This window comes from Photinus pyralis, unplaced genomic scaffold (assembly GCF_008802855.1).
Source record: "Photinus pyralis isolate 1611_PpyrPB1 unplaced genomic scaffold, Ppyr1.3 Ppyr1.4_LG4, whole genome shotgun sequence".
NCBI lineage: Eukaryota > Metazoa > Arthropoda > Insecta > Coleoptera > Lampyridae > Photinus > Photinus pyralis.
In genome coordinates, this window is record NW_022170511.1 from 43,143,620 (window position 1) to 43,157,928 (window position 14,309).

A 14,309-nucleotide genomic window follows, 5' to 3' on the forward strand; every position below is an offset into this window, starting at 1 on the left:
TTTTGTAACTACCCACCATATATATAAAGGCCAATTTCCATTACAGCGTTTTTACGTTGTGCGTCGACCGCCAACGCAGGCGCAACAACGTCAATGTGTTCATAAACAAAAACAAGTGCGTCGCTGCGTTTGTGCGTTTTTGTCCGGAATTTTGTTTTGTGTTTTTTATTTTATTTTTCTCAGCAATGGAGGCTACAAAAAAAGTGAGTGTATGTACTTTTAAGTTGTGAGGATATATCTGTTTGATTAAACCATTGTTAAACAATGATTAAACTTATGCTCTGTTATAGGTTATGTACCTACCCATATAAATATAACACCTTTTTTAGGCAATGACTATGTACCTGTGTAAAACTTGCAACCAAATTTACCAACCTGGTACAACACATGTATGTGTATACATGTCCGAAATGGACCATACGTTAACGCAAGAAAGTGAATTCGATCAAACCGTTGAGTCACTCAACGATCAAACTGACAATGGTGACGAAGGAGACTTTGATATTGATGAAGTGTTAATCGGTGAAGTAGGAAAGAGGCCTGCTTTGTATGATCATAGACTACCCATTCATTTGCGATCAAGAGGAAAAATACAAGATTTATGGTTAGAAATTGGAACCATTTTGGGTGGTATACTTTTGTGGTATTAAATTGTTGCTCATTAACTAGACATTAAGCTTTCAGATTATATGCCATTAGACGATCTGAAGAAGCGCTGGCGGTCAATACGTGACCGATATCATAAAAGCCGCAAGATCCAAACAACCTATGTACCTAGCGGATCAGCAACACAACCTAAAGAAAGACCGTATAAATATTATCATTTGTTGTCTTTTTTAAATGACCCTTCTGAGAAAAGAAAGTAAGCAAGCGGTACTTTAATAATTGGTCAAAATTGTAATGTCAAATTTTAGAACTTTTTGCACCCTTCAAACACCATCTCCTAGTGGCTCCGAATATGAATCAAATTTGGATGTAAGACAAGAAAATACAAACACACGTCATGAGAAGACCACCTCAAAACGTATGTAAAGATTCTGTTGTGTTTAGGTTTTTCATTTTATGGTATTAATATTTATTAGGCAAAAGCAGCCACTCTGAGGATCTAGAAGTGGCAATACTTAAGAAGTTAAATAAGAATATTGATACAACAGAAATTGAAGATGATACTACATTTTTTTGCAAATATTTAAGTTTAAATTTACGAAAATTAAACCAATCGAAGCGATTTGCATTGCAATTGCAGTACATGCAACTATTACATGCAGCATTAGAAGAAACAGACCGGTAGTGGAAATATATTTTGTATGTAAATAGAAAATAGGAATGGGATTGCATATTATTAGAGATATAGGTACATTACAGTTTATGTTACTTAATATACCTATAATAATAAATACACATATGCGTTATTCAAAATCTGCCATTCTGTACCATTTCCCACTGCCATTGGACTGCACCTTCTCTCATAAAATAATTAACGAATCTCTGCCTTACATCACTTGCCAACAATCTGTGCCGATTACTTCCTGTATTTCCAATTGAATACATAGTGTTTGTGGGGTAATCAATGCGCCATGATCCATCCATTTTATCTTGAGAATCGGTTAGGTTCACTGTGTGATATATACGTTTATTATGTGATAAACATTCTTCTGCCTTCTTTAGGTAATTATGTAAACATACTGCTGCTTTGACTATATTATCAGCATTATCTAAAGTTGTATTAATAGGCCTTTTTAAAATCCTCCATTTGGCAACTAAAATACCAAAGGCATTTTCAATGACTCGCCTAGCCCTACTTAAGCGATAATTAAAGATCTTTTTCTCCATAGTTAAGTTCCCTCTACGAGGAAATGGTCTCATCATGTATGTTGTCAGTTGAAATGCTTCATCCCCTACAATTACATACGGCAACACAGAACCTCCATAAGGAGCTTGTTCGGGTTGAGGAAGGCATAACGTTCCTTCCTCGAGCTTTTGTCCTATAATTGATTCCTTAAAAACACCACCGTCACTAGCACGGCCAGCTGCACCAATATCTACTGCGATAAATTTGTAGTTTGCATCACACATACCCAGTAAAATTAGGCTGTGTTGATTTTTATAGTTATAAAATGTTGAGCCGCTACGTGGTGGAGCCTATTAAAATGTATTGATAACGAACCCATACCTTAAATTAAGATTTAAGTTACCTCGATAACAACATGCTTTCCATCTATCGCTGCAATACAATTTGGAAAGTTCCAGTTTTCATAGAAGCCTTTTGAAATGTTTTTCCACATGTCTTGTGATGGTTTGGGAAAAACATGGTCATACAGCTTGTTCCAAATTGCTTCTAAACACTCCTTAATGATATTTGATATAGTTGACCTTCCGCATCTGTATGCATATGATAGTGATGCCATACTATCGCCAGTTGCCAAATATCTAGTGCGTAAGTGTTTATTTAAGATTTGATACATCATACATTTCAACTTCTAGCTACCTTATTGTTATCGCCAACCTACTTTGCACCGGTATTGGTTCCCGCACCCAATACATTTTTTCAAGTGTAGAACTAAGAATACTTAAAAGATTGTCAAATTCCATTGGAGACATCCGAAAGTATTGATAGAAGTCCTCGGTTTGATCCGCAGTAATTTCCTTTATTAAGTGATTGCCATCTCCATACAAATGTCTTCGAGAAAAAATAGGTCTGACCCAAAATCTATGCCTGCGTTTTTTATTTTGCCTTTTATACCGAACGTAAAGATAGCTAATCATCAGAAATTCGATTTCTTTATTCATTTTGATACAAATAAACATTAATAAAAATTAAAGAGGTTTATCTTTTTTTAAAAGTGATACTTCTTTGTCTTTTTGTCGCAAAATATTCTAACAAATTTCAACTTTTTGTGTCGACGCAAAATATTCGCGCGTGCCGCAACAATTTCAAATTCGACCAATGAGGTTTGAGCGCCGCACAACGCAAAACGCACAACGTTGTAATGGAAACCTACCTTTAAGCTCGGCTTAAATTTGTCGGTGCAAACGGCCATTAGCGATGCAATACCACGCATTTCTGGAATACACGCAGTAAAACGTTTAGAGCGCCAATGGACGACCCCGCGATTTCTGATAATTTTCCAAGATAATCTGTACGTTTTTCAGTTACGCCTCTAAATTATAAAAAATGAGTAAATATCCACAGTGCACTGATTTACTTTTTCAAAAGACGCGCGCTTCTTTACAGATGGCAACCTTGGTACAACCTTAATACTTGCTACGTCATCGTCTTAGGATGGCCTACTACCTAATAACCTAAGATTGCCATTAAAAGACAAATGCTTAATTAACTCAAGGATGGGATTTTTCAATTTGAAAAGCATTGCAAATTTTTAGGTAAATAAATAAATCAACAATTTCAGCTCAAGCAACGCTCAACGCTAATATTTTACTAAGAAAACAGACCTACGCCACCTACCTTGTAAAGCTTTCCTCGAGGTTTTCCTCGAACATCGGTATTTTCCTTTTGGCACTTCCCGCACTTCCTCCTTGTTTATTGCACAAACACAGCTTAATGTTCAACAACAATTGATTTTAAGTAATTACAATAAAGCGGCAACTTATGTTTGCACTACCCTCGGAAACGCGCGCCAATAACCTAATCGTAAACCGACGCAACACCACACAACGAAGGGAAACAATGTCGCCAAATTAACGAATTGATATAATTTACACGGAAATTTACGTTAAACCATTGTTTAAATACTTTTAAACAATGGTTAAACAATAGGATCGCGAATTTAAATTGTTAACATGATCTTACCGTTCACGAACTTTTTGCTGATTGTGGCTGTTGCACGGCTGCACTGAATGCACTGATCGAGGTTGGCTTTGCGGATTGTGTTATGTGTACAGGGAGGTTCACAACAATTCTAATTGCACTGTTGACTGTTTACGCCGACATAATTCTAAAGATCATGTCAATGTTTATATGATCTTAAGAGTGTCACAGAATCAAACAGGTGTTTGGGATAATTCCATAATTGAAACGATAATCATGCTCAACAACCGATTTTGAAGGTCTATCAAATGAATGACTATATAATTTCGCTCTTGTTATTATTTTACCATTATGAAGATATCAGCACATGATTGATAGGGGTAGTTACAAGGGGAAGGCCATTTTCAAAAGTGAACATTTAGAAAGTTAATGATTAATTTATTAAGATCTAAAATTGAAGGTAAAGGTAAAGAGAGAAAAGGTAGGTCATTTGTGGCGCGCTCGCTTAGTTGCACAATAATATTATACAGGGCTTTCATTTCACAATGATCCACCTATTATAATTTATAACTTTGATTAAAAATCAAAAACACATCTATTTAGATAGCAGGCAGTTTAATGGAAGGTTTACCTTAGTTTTAGCATTTATCTCCGCATCTCCAGCTACACCCCATAGGTACCTACACCTTATTCGAGAGAGTGACACGACATTATTTTAAAGTGCATGAAATTCTATTTACAGAAATATCCACATCATCAAATTTGAGTGGTCTGGTTATGAAATAATTTTAAAAAACCAGAACAGGTCAGACCCGTAGCCAGGATGAAGTAACAGGGGTGACAGTTATTTTTCAAGGTGGGGAAAAAGGAAGGCCAGCAGATTATTATCCAAAATAACTATACATTTTTGCCAATCTATAAAATGATTAATTTACAAATAATTTTTTGTTGTTCTGTTTTATTTTTTGTACCCAAATACTGTAGCAAATATTCCAGAGATCCCGATAGACATCGAGGTGCCACGAAAGATTAGTCATCGGAGATAAAGAGCGAAGGCGGATATGCACAATCCTGCCGGGTAAAAAAACGTGTTTGTTCTAAAATGTAGAACATTCCGAAGCGTTCTACGCTAGAACGTTTACTATATTAGCAAATTGTAGCGTATTTCAGTTCGATGCGCTTGTGTTATGTTATAAATTGTAAGTGATAAATAATAATTACTGTTACAAATTAATACATTTAAAGACTGTTATAAATTATTGCTAGTTAATTGCAAATAAATAAAACCACTTACATTACACTGGCGACAGGTATGGGGTTGTGTTTTAAGTCGACATTTACTGGAACTATACGCCAATTGTGACCAGATCTACCCGGTCAACAAACCATGAAAGCTAAAATCGACGCTGAAGGTGGGGCTGTGGTGTGGGAGAAAGCACATCAACCAATAATCAGGAAAACTGGAACAGGTCGATGGCAAGGGGCGCGCATCGACCTGTTAAGTTATGCCATGGAAACTGACATCATCCACAGAACCTGGACGTGGGCTCCTCCACAAACCCAATATTATGCAGGTGATAGTTAACCATCCAGTGCCCCGTAAGGAGACCGGTGATCTTCCTAATCTGGCTTCTATTCAGTTTTAGATCCTTAGAAGAGCCAAATTTGTCAAGGGGCCCTGTTAAAAAGGCTCTGGACTGTCTGAGTCTGGTTGCTTGTTGCGACTGAGCCTGGAATTGGAGACATTGGACAATGGAAGGAGCAATTCCTAGGGTAGGCTCGGGCCCGACGCAGACCCCACCACTGCCTTCACGAGTATGCTTGTCCGCCCTTTTGTTGCTCCATACTCCGCAGTGCGCTAGCACCTAGATCCCTATTAGACTCGCCTAATTTATCTAGAGTTCGCCCGCAATCAAGCACCATAGCCGATTGGAACATGTCTGCTGACAAAGCCTTTACCGCCGCCCGTCTGTCACTGCACATGGCGCTATGCTGACCAAGGGAGAAGCTGACGTCAGCTCTTGGTTCCCCTTTCTGTTAGGGACCCTCTGGAAACCACACGAGCCCTCCAGGTTTGCGGAACGGGTAATCCGAGTTCAGCCAGTCTGCCCCTATCCGAAAGAATAACTTTTGGCAATATGACAATGTTCTTTTTCTATTTCGGTGTTACAATGAGAATTTTGTGCAACTGTTTTCGGCAAAAACAGTGTTTCAATGAGTCCCATTGTAACATTGTTTTTGGTAACTTTTCATCTCTAAGTTGGCAGTTCGCCAAGACGTCAACGTCAAATCATCAGATGTGAAATCAAATTACGTAAAATTTATGTGTTTTCCTTGATTTTTGGTACACGAAGAACTTAATACATTCCAAATCAGCAGTTTACACATCCACCATAAATAAATTTTTCTATTTCGGTGTTACAATGAGAATTTTGTGCAACTGTTTTCGGCAAAAACAGTGTTTCAATGAGTTCCATTGTAACATTGTTTTTGGTAACTTTTCATCTCTAAGTTGGCAGTTCGCCAAGACGTCAAGACGTCAACGTCAAATCATCCGATGTGAAATCAAATTACGTGTTTTCCTTGATTTTTGGTACACGAAGAACTTAATACATTCCAAATCAGCAGTTTACACATCCACCATAAATAAATTTATCTACGAATAAAAAATTACACATTCACGGAATTTAAAGTTAATGTCAGTGTTGTGTTTATCTACGCTGCCAACTTAAAATTTGTCAACGTAAATGGTGTTGCCAACTTAAGACATATTAATTCTAAAGTTTCCTGTAGTTTTTGATAATTACTTTTTAATTAAATTAAAGCCCCGAAATAGAAAAAATAGTATGAAAAACACGGGTTACAATGCTTTATTGTAATACTCCTATCTTGTGGACACTCGTGGCTCCGCTTCGCTACGCCACTCGTGCCACAAAATAGTCGTATTACAATAGGTCGCATTGTAACACTTGTCTTTCAATATACTATTATCTACGAATAAAAAATTACATATTCACGGAATTTAAAGTTTCCAAATGTCAGTGTTGTGTTTATCTACGCTGCCAACTTAAAATTTGTCAACGTAAATGGTGTTGCCAACTTAAGACATATTAATTCTTAAGTTTCCTGTAGTTTTTCATAATTACTTTTTAATTAAATTAAAGCCCCGAAATAGAAAAAATAGTATGAAAAACACGTGTTACAATGCTTTATTGTAATACTCATATCTTGTGGACACTCGTGGCTCCGCTTCGCTACGCCACTCGTGCCACAAAATAGTCGTATTACAATAGGTCGCATTGTAACACTTGTCTTTCAATATACTATTTCCACATTCCCTCAATGTGAGTCAATAAAAATATTGCGAAGTCTTTAGATAATTCCAATATTCATTTAGCAACACCCGGTATTTTAATTAGAAAACCTGAAGTTGTTTGTGCTTCTGATATTTTCGTAAGTGCCACCATTGACATCGATTCGGTCGCTTCAGAGTAATCCCTGAATATAGATTTTCAAAAACCTACCTATTTCACTTTCCCAGAAACGTTTAAGTAAAGCTTCCAAAAATACACCCTGTACGTAATGAGACCAATTTCCCAGAACAACATATTCATGAATTTATACACCCTTTTAATATCTAAAAAAAAATCATACCAAGTCTGAACATCCTCCTTTAGCAAATAGACACCCCTAACAACCTTAACTACGTCCAAAATTAATTGATTTAAACCCATACCACACACACGCCACTGCCGCATACAAATGGCACGTATACGTACAAATGGCAATAGACATAACCTGAAATTAGTTGCGATGTGACACGTTTCATTAATTTTATTCATTAACAGGTATTTGTTCCAATATTACATGCAGTTTTGTTACTAAACTTATTCTTTTCAGTTTAACATCATTCTCCATAAGTTATAAACAATATTTCAAACATCCACCATCAATTATCCAAATTGAACGGTATTCATTAGATTTCATACGTGAAACGGCCATTTTGCTTACTGCGATTTTTTAGCTACGGCCTGACGTTCACATTTAGTCGAAATCGATCGCCAAGAAGAAGAATTGATCAACTTTTTGAATATTTATAATTCCAGCTCAAAGAAAACTACAACTTGGACCACTTCAAAATGAGAGGACTCTGAAAATGATTTAACAAGGTAAATGCATATTTTTCCATACTTATTTCTGATGTATCGTTAAGGTTAATTTTACAAGAAATTATGCAAAATGAATTGGTGGCCGGTGCTAATTTCACACGAATGCATCAATGTAAGATTGCTTTGTATTAGGTAGTTAACAAAAAGCTTCATTTGTACAATTTTGCGTGAGTGGAAGGTGCGCGTATTTCTCCCGACTTTTTACAAAATTATGTAATTTAAGCACGTAAATGCGTATGCTCATTATAACACAATGGGGACATAATAAAGGGCGCTTCATTATGATGCCCAGCTCCGTAGAAACATTATGATTCTCAAAAAGCAATTTGCATTTCGTGCAATACTCGATTTTCGTATCAACTCTCAAACATGGCGCCCCAATGTATAGCGGCCGCCTAATACGCAAAACGTGGTAGATAAAAGGGGCCATCCTTTTCGGGGTGATTTCTGCGCTTTTCAACTTTTTCAAAGGTAAGTTTTAATATTGGACAAAACCATAAACAAACCCTACCCTTGTTATAGGTAAGCCACAATCCCTAACGAAAAATATGAATGCGCACCACTAATTTATGACATTTTTGTGACCGGGTCGCCCTTAAAAACCGCCCGCGTTGTGAATTAATTTAAAATCAAAGATTTATATAAGAAAAGGTAAAGCGGTGAATTTGTAATTTCCTCGACGGATTTAAGCCTGTTCTTTTCGTTTCGTTATTGTAAAGTTAGGCCGCGCATAAGAGACGGAGGATCTTTTGTTGTGCTGTGTGATCACACCCAGTTAGGGCACAACCGAGAATGAAAAATTGAAGTTCGGCCGCAGGTATGAGAAATGTCGGCCCTTGGGAATGCGGGCCGCCGCGCCTCCTCTGCCAACGTATTTTTTTACGATCAAACGTTTTTGTGTGTCAGAATTGGATTACTTGCTCCGATCTGGAGAGAAAGGAATTAGCTTTACTGGATTCCAATTTAAACGTCACGTATTCCTTTCATACGCTCCTAATTTACCGATCGCAGGACACGCTGATCGGGATTATAACTTCTCTTGAGAGCCGAAGGGCTCGGGGGGTCACGTTTCTTATTTAAATTAAAGCCGGGGAGGCTAATTACTTTTTTTCGGAAATTTCGTATTAATGTATCTAATTTACGGCAGCGTCAGGACGACCTTCTTGGCACATTAATGTGTCCTTTGAGACGGTCCTCGCTAGTTATAGAGGATGTCCTTTAATTCACGAATTTGTCGTAATAAATATTTAATTACGTCGCTCGTTACGGCTCGGGGTCTATGTGATACATCGACTTTTCGCCATATCCTTGTGCAACCCTCTGTAGTTGCAAATTAAGACATCTAATAGTTAAATGAGGGATAGGTAGCTTACGTGCCGAATATTCTGTGCACTAATAATCTCAATCGAATATCTGTAAAATTGAACAATTTTCTGACAGTGGATTTGTTGAATGAATCGGAAAAGTTCGAAAGTCAACAAGGATCTGAAGAATCTTATGATCTTGAAGAATTTAACAATCAAGTGTTCTGAAAGGCAGCCAATAAAATTATAAGAATCTGAAACATTTGAAAAAAACAAAAGAATTCAAAAAATATTAAGAATCTCATGTCTGATGTATCCGAACAATTTGAAGAATCTGAAGAATCAAAAGAACTAGAAGGTTTTTGCAAATCTGTAGTACAGTAAAACCCCGATTATCCGATCTTCCGTGTTAATCGAGCCTCATAAATCTTAAGAAAATTCCGTATTATCCGAGGTGGCAATGGAAAGCCTTACATATATGCATGTAGAAATGCGACTAATGCATATAATTATTAATTAATAAATCATAATTATTTATCCGAGTTTTACGTTACCCTATGTACGTCTCCCTCACGTTAGCTCGGATAATCGAGGTTCTACTGTATTTGAAAAATCTGAAAGATTCAAAGAAAAGATATAACCGTAGAAAGAATCATATTAATATACAGGGTGAACATGTTGCCGCAGGAACACTTGATATATCTTCAAAATACCATTTTTTAAAAGAAGGTTTTTCTGGTATCCAAAATTATAAAACTTTGAATTTGTTGCCAGTGGCGTACTTCTGTATGGTCAAAGGGGTCATATATTTTAAAAAAATGCGCTATTATATTCGTTATGGCTGGCTGGCCGGCTGTCCGGGTAAGATCTCACTAGAATAGCTAGAGACTTCAAATTTTCACTAAAACCTTTCTGCTATAGTGTAGATGTGCAGGCTCTAGTCTATTTTGAGTTAGATTACTTGTGAGATCGATAATTTAAGAAAATAATTTCGATATGGTTTTCGGAGGTGCTATAATTTTACCGTTAGATAGCGCTACCAGTATAAAAACTTAATTATTTACTTTGTGATTTGTTTTACAAAATAAAGACGTACCCTAAATTATAATTAAATAAAATTAATTATTTAACGCAGCCAAAATTACACGTGAGATCGATAATTTTAAACTTCGCTAATAAAATACTGACCTGTATTACCAAAAATGCGCTTTAATCATGCATATGCTGATTTACAGCTTGTTTAAATAGCGGACATTAGTTTTCACCTTTAGTATACAGGGTGATTCCTATAGTACCTGCCACCGTTTGGGAGCGTATAGGGGGTGCCTAGGGGAGTATTTTGATATAGGACACTTGGGGTCGGAAATCTAAAATAAGGGCGCCAGAACCAAATTTATCTTCTGGAATTTCACGCCTGTATGTAGGCAACCCAACCGACCGACGTTTCGCGCGGAGCGATGCAGAGCGAGTTAGCGCGAGGAAGCGACATGGGAGGGAAGGAGGGAAAACGACAGTCAAAAGCAATAACGTTTACAAGTGTTCAACGTGGCCACCGTTGTTCTCAATGCACTTCCTACATCTAGCCAACTATTATTATACTATTGCCATAGTGTTTATTCACTTGATACGCGTCGTTGCAGACGGGATTTCGTGGGTTTAAACAAAATTCTGATCAAGTGTCAGCCACACATCGCCGCCTGAGATCGCTCCGTGTGCACCGCCGGCCGGTTGGGTTGCCTACCTACAGGCGCGAAATTCCAGAAGGTAAATTTGGCTCTGACACCCTTATTTTAGATTTCCGACCCCAAGTGTCCTATATCAAAATACTCCCCTACGCACCACCTACACGCTCCCAAACGGTGGCAGGTACTATAGGAATCACCCTGTATATTCTTAAAGAGTACACGTTTTTGGATATGATATCACTGTGGTTTTCAATTAAACAGGGTGTAGCATCAAAGATCCCTCGGATCATAATTCCTTTACTATAAAAGATATCGCAAAATTATACGCAATCACCGCCGGCATGTTTCTAAAATATTTTTGAATACCAGGGGCGTGTTGTATTCCAGTGGCGTATCATACTTGCATTTTGTAAAATGGAATGCCCCATATTTTATTACTGATTTGGAACATATTTGAAAAATACTTATTTTTTTTTAATCTAACATGTTATACTCCTAACTTTAACGATTTCGCTGTCAATTAAAAATTTAATTTTTTTTTATAAAGTACCTAAAAAATTATGTGACTGTGGAAGAGGTCTTCCCCTGCGCCTCAATCAAAAACTTAGCCTGCGCGATCTAGTTTCGTACAAGAAATTTCGAAAAACTGTCAAATTTTGACGAAAAAAGGTTATAACAGCGAAATGGTTAAAGTTAGGGGTATACAGGGGCGGACTGGCCCGGGGGGCGGGTGCCGATTGCCACCTGGCCTGTAGGTCACATTGTCCCGTTGGAAATTTATAAGTCTGTGCTGTATTTAGTTTCTTGCACTGTTATTAAATTATTAACATGTTTCTCTCATTGGGGTTGATGTTAGGTTGTTCATTAAAAAATTCTACAATGAATTTATAACTTTTTGTCGTATTTTGAAAGTGCTGAAACACAATTATAGGCGACGCGCCTCGTTCGGATTACGTATATTTTGTTACTTTTAATTCTTTTAATTATCAGCTACAATAAAAAAAACTATATTCTAATTGATTTTCAAGAAAGGAATACTTTAAAATGGAACAAGAAATGTTTCTGTGGTGCACCGCAGAGCTGCCCCCCCCCCCCCCCCGCCATGGCCCGTAACCTATGCAATTCCACCTGGCCCATAAGTACCCAATCCGCCCATGGGGGTATAACATGTTACATAAAAAAAATAAGTGTTTTTCAAGTACGTTCCAAATCAGTAATAAACAATTAATAAAATATTAGGTGTTCCGTTTAAAAAAACGTAAGTTTGATACGCCACTGGAATTCAATGTCGATTTAATTAAAAACTTTTTACCTTCTGACGATTAACCGGATTTTGTGTAATTCTGGAGTTAATGTTGGATCGAGTTTAAATAGTAGTTTTCCTATTTTGGAGGATATAAATTGGATTTGTTGAATACGTAAGTGGATGCTATATGCATTTGGAGTTTGAAACAATTTACTTCTAAACTGTTGTCGTATTATTATCGTTAATTTTTAAATAGCTGTCTTACTAATTGGAGGTAAGTTACATTTTGTCTTTAAACATAGCTTTTGTTTTTTTTTGCCAAATTTTTATATATTTTGTTATTGTATTGTGTGTGAGGGTAAGGCAGTCTAGTCTTCAAGCACCTAATCCTCTAAGGATGTTGCCCTTACTCATTTTGAAGTAGTTTTAGCCGATTGAAGAAGCTAATTATTGTTCTGAGGTGTAGTTTTCCTATATCGTGCGGATTCAGCTTGTGCCCGCCGAGGTCATTTAGCATCTCATTCGCATAGAATGTGTTCAGCCGTTTCATATGCCTGTCCAGTACCTAGGTCTCCTACTATGTTCCCGGTTTAAATCTCTTGGTTCGGTGTAGCGCTCCCCATCGCCTGATTCTTCACCATCAAGTGGAGAGGCGCAACACGTAGCTGTGGTGCTTATGCTCAAACGGGCTAGCTGTTCTATACGCTACAGCTGTTTTTGTGCAGTATGACTGCTGCGTACGTGACCATGGGTCTGACGATAGTGTCCTACCCAGTTCCTACCCAGTAGCGGTCTACCTACAGGCCTGGGATGCCAGGGCCCATGCTCCTGATGGGGTTTGCATTTTTCCTTGATTCTTATATCGTGTTTTTGAAAGACGTACCTTCATCTCATTCTTAAGGACCTTTAATATTTCTCTCTTCTTTGTTAAGGTGACTTATTTGGACGGGAGTAAAATCATCTAACGCGTAAAACTCGGCAGCCGAAGGCGAGCTCGGCGCGCTCGCCTGGCTCAGAATTGTTTAAAGCGCATTTGTCCACTTGAAAGGAAATATGGTAGTAACATCGTCTATGTGTCTGTGAAATTGACCAATATACGCATTTAAAGCGTATTTAATAGCTTCGAAATAAATAAAATGATTTATTATTATTGTTAATTATACGTATTAGGTTTGTCGCTTTATAAGCGTAGCGTAAACTTGAAGTGCAAGGCCGCCGTCTTTCGATTATGATAGCGCGGGTTCGAATCCCCTGAGCGCGCTTTTTTTTCCAAAAAGAAGGGAACGAAGGATTGTGGAAGAGAACACTTTCGCATTTTGTTCTAATATTTAGGTGACGCCACTTACCGAGCCACTGAGAGACTGAGAGAGAGAGTAATAAATAAAAATAAAATAAATAAAAGTGTGAGAAAGTGAAACGCAATGCTAGCGTATTATTCACGAATTATGAATCATAGAAATAAATAAAATAGAAACTGAAAAACATAGAATTGTAATTAAAGAAAACAATATTCATTTTTTATATTTGTTTTAATTCCTTTTTTTAATTTATGTAATTTTAAGTTAATTATGTATTTAAAAATTTCGCGGCACCCTTATGAAGTACTTGCGACACCCACTTTGAGAACCACTGGTCTAGCCATTGGTGGTAGACGTAGATTGGTTACCCGCTCAGGGGAAAATATAATTATTAATAATTTAGCTGTTAATGTACTGGTAATTTCACCCGTACTTAATCGGGTTTGCTTTGAGATTAACACATGAAGTTCAAATCCCTTTATTTCACTCACGGTGCAGTAACCTAATACGAAAGTTTTTTATATGTTCGTTCACAATATCGAGGATGAGATATCCTTGTGCGTTCAACGAAATTATTCTTGGTTCAGTACGACTCCATTTTACGCAACGAGAACTTACATTTTTCTGTGTGCGATTTAGCAGCCCTCCAATTTTTGACAATTTTTTGCTTATGATATGTAATGCCCAAACTACTTACCCTTACAATCCCAAAAGTTCTGGAAGAAAGCTCTAGCCTCCACTGGAAATGTTAGCTGAATGTTCTTTAAATCTCTGGAGGGTCTATTTTGGAGCCAAAAATACAGTGCATGTACCATAAATGAATTTTTATTTTGGCCAC

General features: G+C 37.2%; 1 long non-coding RNA gene across 1 annotated transcript; it reads left to right on the forward strand.

Moving 5' to 3' along the window:
* The first annotated feature begins 7,511 nt into the window (after positions 1-7,511).
* LOC116167721 lies at positions 7,512-7,930 on the forward strand. Its single transcript, XR_004144619.1, has 3 exons — positions 7,512-7,617; positions 7,670-7,738; positions 7,794-7,930. It is a non-coding gene; the product is annotated as an uncharacterized LOC116167721 (long non-coding RNA).
* The last annotated feature ends 6,379 nt before the right edge of the window (positions 7,931-14,309 follow it).